General features: G+C 39.5%; 1 protein-coding gene across 1 annotated transcript in view; it reads left to right on the forward strand.

Moving 5' to 3' along the window:
- Nucleotides 1-12,818, forward strand: part of SYTL5 (synaptotagmin like 5) — a 291,370-nt gene extending 278,552 nt beyond the window's left edge. Inside the window, exon 19 of the mRNA XM_086387664.1 lies at nucleotides 10,636-12,818. The gene's annotated coding sequence lies outside the window, so the exon portion shown is untranslated. The remainder of the gene's footprint in view (nucleotides 1-10,635) is intronic.

The following is a 12,818-nucleotide window of genomic DNA, read 5'->3' on the forward strand; positions in this document are numbered from 1 at the left end:
ATGTATGAGACGAGTTGCCAGTCCAGGTTCGATGCACGATGCTGGATGCTTGGGGCTGGTGCACTGGGACGGCCCAGAGGGATGGTATGGGGAGGGAGGAGGGAGGAGGGTTCAGGATGGGGAGCACGGGTATACCGGTGGCGGATTCATTTCGATGTTGGGCAAAACTAATACAATATTGTAAAGTTTAAAAATAAAATAAAATTAAAAAAAAAAAACTGCAAGGAGAGGAAATACTCTTGACTTCTTGTGAAGATAAAATGAGATCATGTGAGTGCAATGTTTGGATTCTCAATCAGCCTGCTATTCATTTCTGATTAAATTAGTGAAGGATTATTAATAGAATTTATTGATAAAAAGAGCTGCAGACAACAGAAATGGATGCAGCAAATTTGAAGTGATTTTCCCTTGTGCTTTGGGTCTCTACAAGGCACACTTGCCCACAAGTCCTGCCAGAGTTGAGAAAAAGAGCCAAATTTTTGTTATGCTTACACATATTCCTACTCAAGCTTCTGTCATCATTCCAGAATTATATTCACAATCAGTGCACTTCAGTTGAAGGCAACAGATCATGGTGTGTGGTCTGCAGACCCTTGGGCAACCTAAAACCTTTTTGAGGGGTCAGCCGGGCCAAAGCGGTTTTCCTTATTTACTTTTTTTTTTGCTGTGTTGACATTTGCTGGGGTGGTCCAGAAGTGATGGTGAATAAAACTGTAGACACTTCAGTAGTTTGTTTGCCCAAGTACATGTAGGAAAAAAAGTAACATACCACTTTCATTTTCAAAAGTCCTGATGAAGCAGTAAAAGTTATTAATATGTTTAAATCTTGACCTTTAAGGACGTGTGATTTTTCAGATGTTTTATGCATGCTCAAGTTTGAAGGTTGTCTCAGGGAAAAGCACTTGGGCATTTTAGTTGCATATTGAACTGGCTATATTTTTCACCATTTTTATTTTAATGAATGAATGAATGACGGATAAAGTGTAATTATTTAGGCTTGAGGACTGGGCAAACATTTTCTCAAAATGAACAAAAAGAGCCTGTCATTTCAAGGAAAATAACTGACAGTATTTGCTTTTAATGATAAAAGTTGAGCGTTGAAGCAAAAACTAGAATTTTGGAAAGCTTGTGTACACTGTTCTTTATGACAGCTTCCCAATACATAGAGATGTTTTTGATAGGATCGGTGATGACATTAACCAAGGTGAATTTTTTATATTGTATAACAAATCTTATTGACCTTTGGAAGATCTGCCTAACTCAGTGAACCAATATGTTCTCAGTGATCAATGCATGAGTTATAAAATCTTGTGTGGGTTAAAGATCCATGCAAAGTGCAAGATAGACCAATGGATTTTGTTTTATTTTTTTATTTTAATTGGAGGCTAATTACTTTACAATATTGTGGTGGTTTTTGCCATACATTCACATGAATCAGCCATGGGTGTACATGTGTTTCCCATCCTGACCCTCCCTCCTCATCCCATCCCTTAAGGTCATCCCAGTGCACCAGCCCTGAGCACCCTGTCTCATACATCGAACCTGGACTGGTGATCTATTTCATATATGATAATATACATGTTTCAATGGTTCAATGCTATTCTCTCAAATCATCCCACCCTCGCCTTCTCCCACAGAGTCCAAAAGTCTGTTCTTTACATCTGTGTGTCTTTTGCTGTCTCGCATACAGGGTCATCGTTGTTTTATTGTTTTATTTTGCCACACTGTATGGCATGCGGAATCTTAGTTCCCCAACCAGGGATTAAACCTGTGCTCCTTGCAGTGGAAGCATGGAGTCTTAACCACTGGATTACCAGGGAGGTCCTAGACCAGTGGATTTTAATGCAACACAGTGTAAAAATTTTCCATATTGGCATCAATAGTTAAGGAACTACTACTTCCTGAGTTTTGAGGAAGTATCAAAGAAAAATATCCAGATACCTAAGTAGGGCTATTAAACTCTCTTTTCTGTGAAGTCTGACTATCTTCATATACTTTAATTAAAAGAACATTGATATTGCAATGGACTGAATGGAAAGCATATGTGAAAATCTAGACGTCTGCTTTTATGGCACATTTTTGAGGAGTTGCAATAATGCAAAATAATGCCACTTATCTGACTTTTTAAAACTTTTGTGATGCATATGCAGTTTTTCTTAAAAATGTTATCTACGTTAACATGAGTTTATAATTTTTTCCTAAATGAATTGAAATATAAGTTTTGAAAAATGTGTTCAGTCTTAATTTAGGTACAACTGACATAACATTATGTTAGTTTCAGGTGTAAAACATAATGATTCAATATTTATGTATCTTGTGAAGTGATCAACATGTATAGTTAACGTCATCATCCATATTTACAAAATATTTTTTCTTTTGATGAGGATTTTTAAGATCTACTCTCTAAGCAACTTTTAAATGTGAAATACAGTATTACTAACAATAGTCACCTTGCTATTATATAGCATTCCTGTGACTTACTCATTTTATAGCTAGAAATTTGTGCATTTTTGACCCTCTGTACCCATTTCACCAACTACCACCTCTGTCTCTCCAGTGACCACCAATCTGTTCTTGAGTTTGGAGTTTGTTTATTCGTTTGCTTTTTAGACTTCACATGTAAGTGATAACATATAATATTTGTTTTTCTTGATCTCTCTTACTTCACTTAGTATGAGTTCTTAGGAGAAGCACACTGACTGAAACCGCCCACCCAGGCCAGGCACCATAGTAACCATTTGCATGAGTTGTTTTATGACAGGAGGTCCTGGTAAGGAACAAGGAACTAATAAGTCACCACCAACTGGAAGAGTTCGGGAAAGGTCAAAAGGAGAAACCACATGTCCGACCACCTCCCAGAATCCTTCTCTCTGGCATCCATCTTGGCTGAACAAGGCGTGCACCACCAGGAAGGACTCTGAGTCAGAATGATTGGCTAAAGACACCTGGAAACTAATCCATCACCATAAAACCCGAGACTGGGAGTTACATGGCAGAGCAGTTCTCCTCGGTTCCCTTACCCTGCTGTTCTCCGCCTGGGTGCCCTCTTCCAGTCTCTTGCTTTGTCAGCACATGTGTCTCCTCAGACGATTCATTTCCAAGTGTTAGATAAGAGCCCAGTTTTGGGCCCTGAAAGAGGTCCTCCTTCCTGCAACCACCTTGCTATTATATAACATTCCTGACTTACTCATTTTGTAGCTAGAAGTTTGTGCCTTTTTTACCCTCTTTACCCATTTCACCAAGTACCACCTCTGTCTCTCCAGTGACCACCAATCGGTTCTTGAATTTGGAGTTTGTTTGTTTGCTTTTTAGACTTCACATATAAGTGATAGCATATAATATTTGTCTTTCTCAATCTCTTACTTCACTTAGTATAATCTCTAGGTCCATCCATGATGCCACAAATAGCATTATTTTGTTCTTTTTTATGGCTGAGTAGTATAACACAGCTACTATATCCATTCATCCATTGGTGGGCATTTAGGTTGTTTCCATAGCTTGGCTATTATTGGTAATGCTGCCATCAACATGGGGGTGCATATATATTTTTTGAGTTTGTTTTCATTTTCTTTAGATAAATAACCAGAAATGGAATTGCTGGATCATGTGGTGGTTCTATTTTTAACTTGTGCTGTTTTTCATAGTGACTGCAGCAACTTACATTCCCATCAACAGTACCCAGAGTTCCCGTTTCTCCAAATCCTCACAACATTTATTGTCTTTTTGCTGATAGCCATTCTAACAAGTGTGAGAGAATATCTCTGTGATTTTGGTTTGCATTTCCCTGATGATTAGTACTACTGCATGTCCTTTCATGTCCTCATTGGTCATCTGTATGTCTTACTTGGAAAAATTTCTATTCAGATCTGTTTTTTAAAAAATTTTATTGGTGTAGCATTTATTTTCCTTGTTTTTTTAATTGTATTGTTTGTTGTTTTGCTATTGAGTTATATGCCTTCTTAATGTATTTTCAATGTTCACCCTGTTATCAGATATATGATTTGCAAATATAGTCTCCCATCTGATACATTGCCTTTTCATTTTATTGATAATATCCTTTGCTGTACAGAAGAGTTTTATTTTGAGGTAGCCCCAGTTTTTGCTTTTGTTGGTTTCACTTTTGAAGTCAGATTCAAAAAATCATTGCCAAGATGTCAAGGAGCTTACTGCCTATGTTTTCTTCTAGGAGTTTCATGGTTTCAGGTATTACTTTCAAGTCTTTAATCCATTTTGAGTTGATTTCTTTGTACAATGTTAAGACAGTGATCTTGTTTTATTCTTTCTCATGTGGCTGTCCAGTTTTCCCAACATCACTTATTAAAGAGACTGTCCTTTTCACTGTCTATTCAGGGTGCATTTGTTGTAAATTAATTGAACATATATGCATAGATTTATTCCTGGGCTCCCTGTTATTCTTGGACTCCCTGTTGTGTTCTGCTGGTCTGTGTGTCTGGTTTTATGCCAATACCATACTGTTTCGATTACTATACTTTTGTAATGTATTTTGAAATCAGGATGTGGACCATGATGCCTCCAGCTTTGTTCCTTTATCTCAAGATTGCTTTAGCTGTTCAGGGTCTTTGTTTCATATGAATTTCAAAATTGTTTGTTCCTGTGAAGAATGCCATTGAAATTTTGAGAGACTGCATTGAACATGTATATTTCATTGGGTAATACGGACATTTTAACAGTATTCTTAAAATCCATGACCATGGAATATTTTCTTGTGTCTTCAGTTTCTTTTATCAGTGTCTTAACAGTTTTGAGTGTATAGGTCTTTCACCTCCTTGGGTAAATTTATTCCTAGGTATTTTACTTTTTGGTGTGATTGTAAATGGGATTGATTTCTTCCTAGTTTTAATTTCTAACACAGTAAATATCAGTAGGATAACCCACATAAATGAAAGTACTTTCAGTTCAGTTCACTCAGTCGTGTCCGACTCTTTGCAACCTCATAAACTGCAGCATGCTAGGCCTCCCTGTCCATCACCAACTCCCAGAGTCCACCCAAACCCATGTCCATTGTGTAGGTGACGCCATCCAACCATTTCATCCTCTGTCGTCCCCTTCTCCTCCTGCCCTCAATCTTTCCTGGCATCAGGGTCTTTTCAAATGAGTCAGCTTTCTGCATCAGGTGGCCAAAGTATTGGAGTTTCAGCTTCAACATCAGTCCTTCCAATGAACACCCAGGACTGATCTTCCTTAGGATGGACTGGGTGGATCTCCTTGCAGTCCAAGGGACTCTCAAGAGTCTTCTCCAACACCACAGTTCAAAAGCATCAATTTTTCAGCACTCAGCCTTCTTTATGGTCCAACTCTCACATCCATACATGATCAGCAAAGTAATATCTCTGCTTTTAAATATGCTGTCTAGGTTGGTCATAACTTTCCTTCCAAGGAGCAAGTGTCTCTTAATTTCATGGCCACAATCACCATCCACAGTGATTTTGGAGCCCAAGAAAATAAAGTCAGCCACTGTTTCCACTGTTTCCCCATCTATTTGCCATGAAGTGTTGGGACCAGATGCCATGATCTTAGTTTTCTGAATGTTGAGCTTTAAGCCAGTGCTCCAAAAGTTTGGGAATTGCTAGTTTAAGGAAATGTCTACACACACAGGCTAGCTTTGTTTTCATTCTTGCCCAGTTAAATTCAGTCATCTTGATCTTATGGAAGTTTGGCTGTAGGCTTTGTTGAGCAGATCTATTTCAGTTTACCTTAGACCAAAGGCTTAATCTTTATTTCTGGGTTTTCAAGGGAAGCCCAACTTGTTCAAAAAGCCCCTTTACCTTGATTCAATCTCTGGCACTGATCAGATACTGAGATGTCTGTTGAGATCTTTTTCTTTCAACTGTTGTTTTCTCCCTGGGCTCCTTTGAGCTTGGCTCTGTACATGCACTCCTCAGGGAGCACTTACGGATTTGAGATGAATTTATATGCAGATTTGGAGCCTCCCTCCCTGTGGCTTTCTCCTCTCTCCAGTCTCCTAGATTTCTAGCCTCTTCATAGCTGCCCTCTGAATGGCCTAATGGTTTTCCCTATGTTGTTCTTCAATATAAGTCAGAATTTTTGCAATAAGGAGTTCATGATCTGAGCCACAGTCAGCTCCTGATCTTGTTTTTGCTGACTGTATAGAGCTTCTTCATCTTTGGCTGCAAAGAATATAATCAATCTGATTTCAGTCTTGGTCATATGGTGATATCCATGTGTAGTCTTTTGTTGTGTTGGAAAGAGGGTGCTTGCTATGACCAGTGTGTTCTCTTGGCAAAACTCTCTTAGCCTCTGTCCTGCTTCATTTTGTACTTCAAGGCCAAACTTGACTATTACTCCACATATCTCTTGACTTCCTACTTTTGCATTCCAGTTCCCTATGATGAGAAGGACATCTCTTTTTGGGTATTAGTTCTAAAAGGTCTTGTAGGTCTTCATAGAACTGTTCAACTTCTGCTTCTTCAGCATTAGTGGTTGGGGCATAGACTTGGATTACTTTGATACTGAATGGTTTGCCTTGGAAATGAACAGAGATCATTCTGTCATTTTTGAGATTGCACCAAAGTACTACATTTTGGACTCTCATGTTGACTATGAGTGCTACTCCATTTCTTCTAAGATTCTTGCCCACAGTAGTAGATATAATGGTCATCTGAGTTAAATTCACCCATTCCTATCCATTTTAGTTCACTGATTCCTAAAATGTTGATGTTCATTCTTGCCATCTGTTTGATTGCTTCCAATTTACCTTGATTTGTCAGGAGCCGCATTAGGCATTACTGACAAAATGGAGGCACGGCCCCACCCCCCATCTCCTCATCTCGCAGGCATGGTCCCTGGATGAAGGAGTTAGGCCTTGTGATTCTGACTTGTTCTTTCCTTTCTTTGGTTGAGTTGGCTGGAAAGAATGTTAAGGTGCTTGAGAGAAGCATGAGAAAGCACAAAGCCTTCTACAGCTGCACCCAGAAAATAATCTATAAAGTAACCATTGACATTTATTCAAGGATCTTTACAAAGATGAGCACATAGGCCGCAGCTTGAGGCCATGGGAAGGATTGTTTTCTGAGACCTGTTTGTGAGGGAAATATTTACGGCAAAAGAAGTTTGCTGAGTTTAGGGTTTAGGAATAATTAAGAATAGCTAGAAGACTTTTTAGGGGATAGTGATCTTAAGATGCTAGGGGCAAACAGGATTTAGAAAGATAAGAAATAAACTGAGGAATGTGGCATGAGTTACAGTGTAATCACAAGTTAAGTATAGGACACATAACAGAAAGTAGATAATAGATAGTAAAGCCAATTCTGAGAGAATCACTGAAGCAGGAACTCTGTTTGAAGGACAACAGTGATTTCTGGAGACAGTAAATCTGGGTGGGGGAAACTAAAAATGTCAAACCTCTGACCTAATGCTTTTGTCAAAGTATAAAAGAGAACCTGAAGCTTGAAATAAACATGTAGTTCCATACTATGAGTCAGAGGCTACATCATTGTCCATCAATACCGCTCACCCCTTCAGGCTGATTCCCTGGCTGCTGGAGCTGGACTCCGGCATTGATTCATGGAACTAACATCCCAGGTTCCTATGCAATATTGTTCTTTACAGCATTGGACTTTACTTTCACCACCAGACACATCCAGAACTGGGTGTTGTTTCTACTTTGGCTCAGCCTCTTCATTCCTTCTGGAGATATTTCTCTTCTCTTCTCCAGTAGCATATTGGACACCTACTGACCTGGGGGATTCACCTTTCACTGTCATATCCTTTTTCCTTTTCATACTATTCATGGGGTTCTCAAGGCAAGAATGCTGAAGTGGTTTGCCATTCCCTTCTCTAGTGGACCACGTTTTGTTAGAACTCTCCACCATGACCTGTCCATCTTGGGTGGCCCCACATGACATGGCTCACAGTTTCACTGAGTTAGGCAAGGTTTTGGTCCATGTGATCAGTTTGGTTAGTTTTATGTGGTTGTTGTTTTCATCCTGTCTGCCCTCTGATGGAGCCTCAGCCCAGTTAAGACTGCAGCCTTCTGCTTGAGCTCCATGTCCAATGCACCAAGCAAATGGAGGAGGCTTCAGAGTAAAAGCCAACTAAATGTGTGTGCTTCATCCAGTGTGCTTCATTCTTTGAGGGTTGTATCTTCTATAATTTTTGCCTGCTTTTGGTTGAAATCCAATGAACTTGGGTGACTTTTTTTTCCCTGTATTTTTCCAGATTTATGATCATCATCAAGGAGAGGTAGTATAGTATAAGCTGCACTGCTGTGAAATGAAATGGAGTTATTGTCTTTTCTCATATTTGAACCAAGATCAACAGGTCGTGTCCTGATCTGTAGGGACACAGCAGAGTCAAAACCAGGTCATTGAAAAATGTGTCCTCCTCCAGCTGTGCAGTGTTCTATAAACTCTTTTCCCACAATCCTCATACTGATTCCCACTTAATATTGTTCTGTATATGTGCTTCTGATGTTGGACTAACATAATCTTCTCACAGCTTATGCCTTCATCTTTGATAGTTAGTCATCTATCCAGCATCCTTGGCTCACACTGGCATTTTGTGATTAATTCACATCATTATATATGTCTTTCTAAAGGATGCTTTCTGCTTTTTGACCATTTACATCGGTGTGGACTTACAGTTCCAGTTGACATTAATCATTATCATATTTTTGGTATTCAGTTAGCCTTTACTAGTTCTTTCTTCAGGGTAACTAATTTATTCCTTTTTTTTTTTTTACCCTTTTTTATTGAAGCATAATTTACCTACGATGAAATGCACCTATTAAAGTGTAGGGTTTGAAAAAAAAATAAGTGTAGGGTTTGATGTGTTTTGAAAGCTGTATCAGTTCAGTCAGTCATGTCTAACTCTTTGCAACCCCATGGACTGCAGCACGCCAGGCCTCCCTGTCCATCATCACACTCCCGGAGTTTACTCAAACTCATGTCCATTGAGTCGGTGATGCCATCCAAACACCTTATCCTCTGTCATCCCCTTCTCCTCCCACCTTTAATCTTTCCCAGCATCAGGGTCTTTTCAAATGAGTCAGTTCTTCACATCAGGTGGCCAAAGTATTGGAGTTTCAGCTTCAGCATCAGTCCTTCCAATGAATGTTCAGGACTGATTTCCTTTAGGATGGACTGGTTGGGTCTCCTTACAGCTCAAGGGACTCTGAAGAGTCTTTTCCAACACCACAGTTCAAAAGCATCCATTCTTCAGTGCTCAGCTTTCTTTATAGTCCAACTCTCACATCCATACATGACTACTGGAAAAACTATAGCTTTGACTAGACAGACCTTTGTTGATGAAGTAATATCTCTGCTTTTTAATATGCTGTCTAGGTTGGTCATTACTTTTCTTCCAAGGAGTAAGCATCTTTTAGTTTCATGGCTGCAGTCACCATCTGCAGTGATTTTGGAGCCCCCAAAAGAAAGTCTGCCACTGTTTCCACTGTTTCCCCATCTATTTGCCATGAGGTAATGGGACCGGATGCCATGATCTGAGTTTTCTGAATGTTGAGCTTTAAGCCAACTTGTTCACTCTCCTCTTTGACTTTCATCAACAGGCTCTTTAGTTCTTCTTTGCTTTCTGCCATAAGGGTGGTGTCATCTGCATATCTGAGGTAATTGATATTTCTCCCAGCAATTTTGATTCCAGCTTGTGCTGTATACATCCATGTAACCCACATCCCTATCAAGACAAAACATTCTTACACCCTGTGATGTTTCCCTTATGCTTCCTTCCAGTTTCTCCCCTATGGATGAAATCACTGTTGTGCTGATTTCTGTCACTATAGACTAGTTGTGTCTGTTTGCAAATTTCATATAAATGGAATTATACAGTGTGTGCTCATTTGGGTCAAGCTTTCATTCCAGATGATTTTGAATGTTGCACGTATCAGTAGTTTGTTGTTTTTACTGCTGAATTGTATTCTGTCTTGCCAGTTTATACATTTTCTTGGGCCATTTCCAGTAGGGGTTATGATGAATAAAGCTTAAAGCCTTTTAGTGTATATGCATTTTTTGTTCCCTTAAATAAATACCAGGGAGTGAGACTGTTGGGTCATAGGGAAGTTGTATGTTTAATTTTATAAGAATTTACCATTTTTCTAAAATACTTTTTACCACTTCACACCCCTACCTGCAATGTATGAGAGTTGCAGTTCTACCTCTGATCAACACTTAGTATTATCAGTCTTTTTAAAATTTTAGCCACTCAAAGTTATTTTTTTTAATATGTGTTTGTTTCGACTGTGCTGGGATGCCGTCGTTGCACACAGGCTTTTCTCTAGATGTGGAGAGCGGGGGCTACTCTCTGGTTGCGGTGCAGGACTTCTCACTGTGGTGGCTTCTTTTGTTGGGAAACACGGCCTCAATAGTTGTAGTGCATGGGCTTAGTTGCACTGCGGCCTATGGGATCTTCCTGGCCCAGAGATCCAAACTGTGTCCCCTGCATTGGTGGGATGATTCTTAACCACTGGACCAGCAGGGAAGTCCACTCAAGTGTATTTTATTGTAGTTTTCATTCTTCATTTCCCTGATGACTAAAGATGTTGAACATCTTTTCATATGCTATTGACCATTCATATGTCTTCTTTTTGAACTGATTAAATCTTCACTATTTTGTTATTTATATTTTATTATTGATTTGCAGGAGATCCTTATCATCACTGAAGACAAAATATTACTTCAGTTACCTCTGAAACCATTCTTACCTTTTAACAATAAGGAGATGTCTCAGGATCCCTTTTGAGTTTTCCTGCCCCACAGTTGGAACCAACTACAGTTGACCCTTGACCAACATGGATTTGAACTGTGTGGATCCAAATATATGTGTTTTTTTATTTCAATAGCAAATACTAAAGAACTAAATGGTTTGAGGTAGGTTGAATCCAGGGATGCAGAACCACAGACACAGGGGCCTACTTTCCCACTTTAAAGTTATATATGGATTTTGAACTGTGTGTGTCAGCATCCCTAACCCCTATGTGGTTCAGGGTTCAGCTGTACTCTCTAGGGAATCCTGTCACTTTTTGTGACAACTCATGATAACTCGTGTAACCTTTCTTAGAACCTGAGACAGGAAGAGCTGGGCCCAGCTCTCACCATAGAGTTAGTTCTGGCCATGGTAGGGCCCTGGCTCTTCCTGCCTTGGAGTCTAGAATGGGATACTTGGAAATTACTGTGTGAGTCACTTCTGGCACCAAAGCATTGTACCGTAAAATGGGAACATCAAAGCTGTCAGATTCATCCATGCTTATTTCTGTAATCATTCAGTTATAAGCCTGAGATGTCTTACCAATCCTCTCACTGGTCTTCTTTTGTCCTGTAATTCTCATACTGCTCTGAGTGGTCCCCAGCTGAACTCTCTCCCAGACTTTCTTTGATGCCTTCCGGACCACTACCATGTGTGGGCACATGCACGCACGCGTGCACACACACACACACACACACACACTTCATAGTAAATTAGGCTTCCTATATCTTTGGTGTCTTTTCAGGATAATCCTGAGTAAATCCTGACTTTATCCTGCATCACTTTTCTTAAAGGATATTGTTCTTTGTTCCACACTTCAGTATTTGTTGCTTGAGAGGCACCGTCATTATCATTCCAGTTCTCCACTGCCCTTTCTAATTCTTCATTTTTAACCTAACCTAAGCAAAAGACTTTCTCTGAGATTCTTGCCTCCTAACACATGACTTCCATCACCTCCCCTTACAACCATCCATCTACATTACATTTGGTTCTCTCCTCCACACTTAGATAAGCCTTTGGAATTTCAATCTCATTTATCTTCTCTGTCTTCAATCTTGCCAAGAGGACTTATCATATGGACAACCTATCCACCTCTCTAACATCACAATTCCAAGGATGTTGTCCTCCATTCTCTGTCATCACCTATTTTCTAAATGCCGCTTATCTTTTACTGACTATTCAATCTTCAACCACCTGGGGCTCACCAGCCCTTCCCTATAAGTGTTCAATATCTTAGTGCTGTTGCTGCCCTTTCTTTTCGGACTGATCCAGGTCGCTGTTGGTCATCATATTTTCTCAGTCCTACATATACCTCCCTCACCCTTGTCCTTTCACCACACCTTTAGCACAACCCTCCACCCCAGATCAGTTCTCTAACATGCCTTCTCTCGTCCTCTACCTGGATGATGAAGCATTGCTGAAAAATAAATGCTCATGTGTGCTGATTGGCTTCAGTATGGCTTATAAGATATTTTTCCAAGAGGTACTTAAATATCTCTGTTAACTATTGAATTTCAAGGAAGCAAAGTCCAACAAATCCAGTGTTTGAAGACTACAATTTTTATTTTGCTATCAGTATCACTCAAGATTGAGTTTCAGAAAATAGAATCTATTACAGCTAAACAGAAAGGATTCCCTCATCATCTAGAGGTGAAAGATGAAGAAATAGGCTGTATGCTGAACTTGCTGAACACCTCCCCAAGCCACTTGGGAATGCCAAAGGAGCTGCCAAGAAACTAGAAAATCAGGAATTTGCCTACCAGATTGAGAAGGTACCAGTAGACTTGCTTGTTCTAGGACCATTCCATTCTCGCCACCATCAAGAAGTCATGGTCCCAATTAAGAAGCTGCCATCAGTTATTGGCAAAAAACCACATTGCCTCAGCCACAGTCTAGAATAATATGCTTGTTCTGCATTTTTCTCTTTCCACACATTGATTTAGTTTCAAAACCAAGTCACACTTTGAGTGCACGTGACTGATGGAATCTGTTTTGTTTTTCAATTTTTGTTGAAGTATAGTTGATTTACAATGTGTTAATTTCTGCTGTACAGCAAAGTAATTCAGATATATATATATATA

Source organism: Bos grunniens, chromosome X (assembly GCF_055505025.1).
Source record: "Bos grunniens cultivar Pamir isolate PY7600 chromosome X, Bosgru_T2T1.0, whole genome shotgun sequence".
In the NCBI taxonomy this organism is placed as follows: domain Eukaryota; kingdom Metazoa; phylum Chordata; class Mammalia; order Artiodactyla; family Bovidae; genus Bos; species Bos grunniens.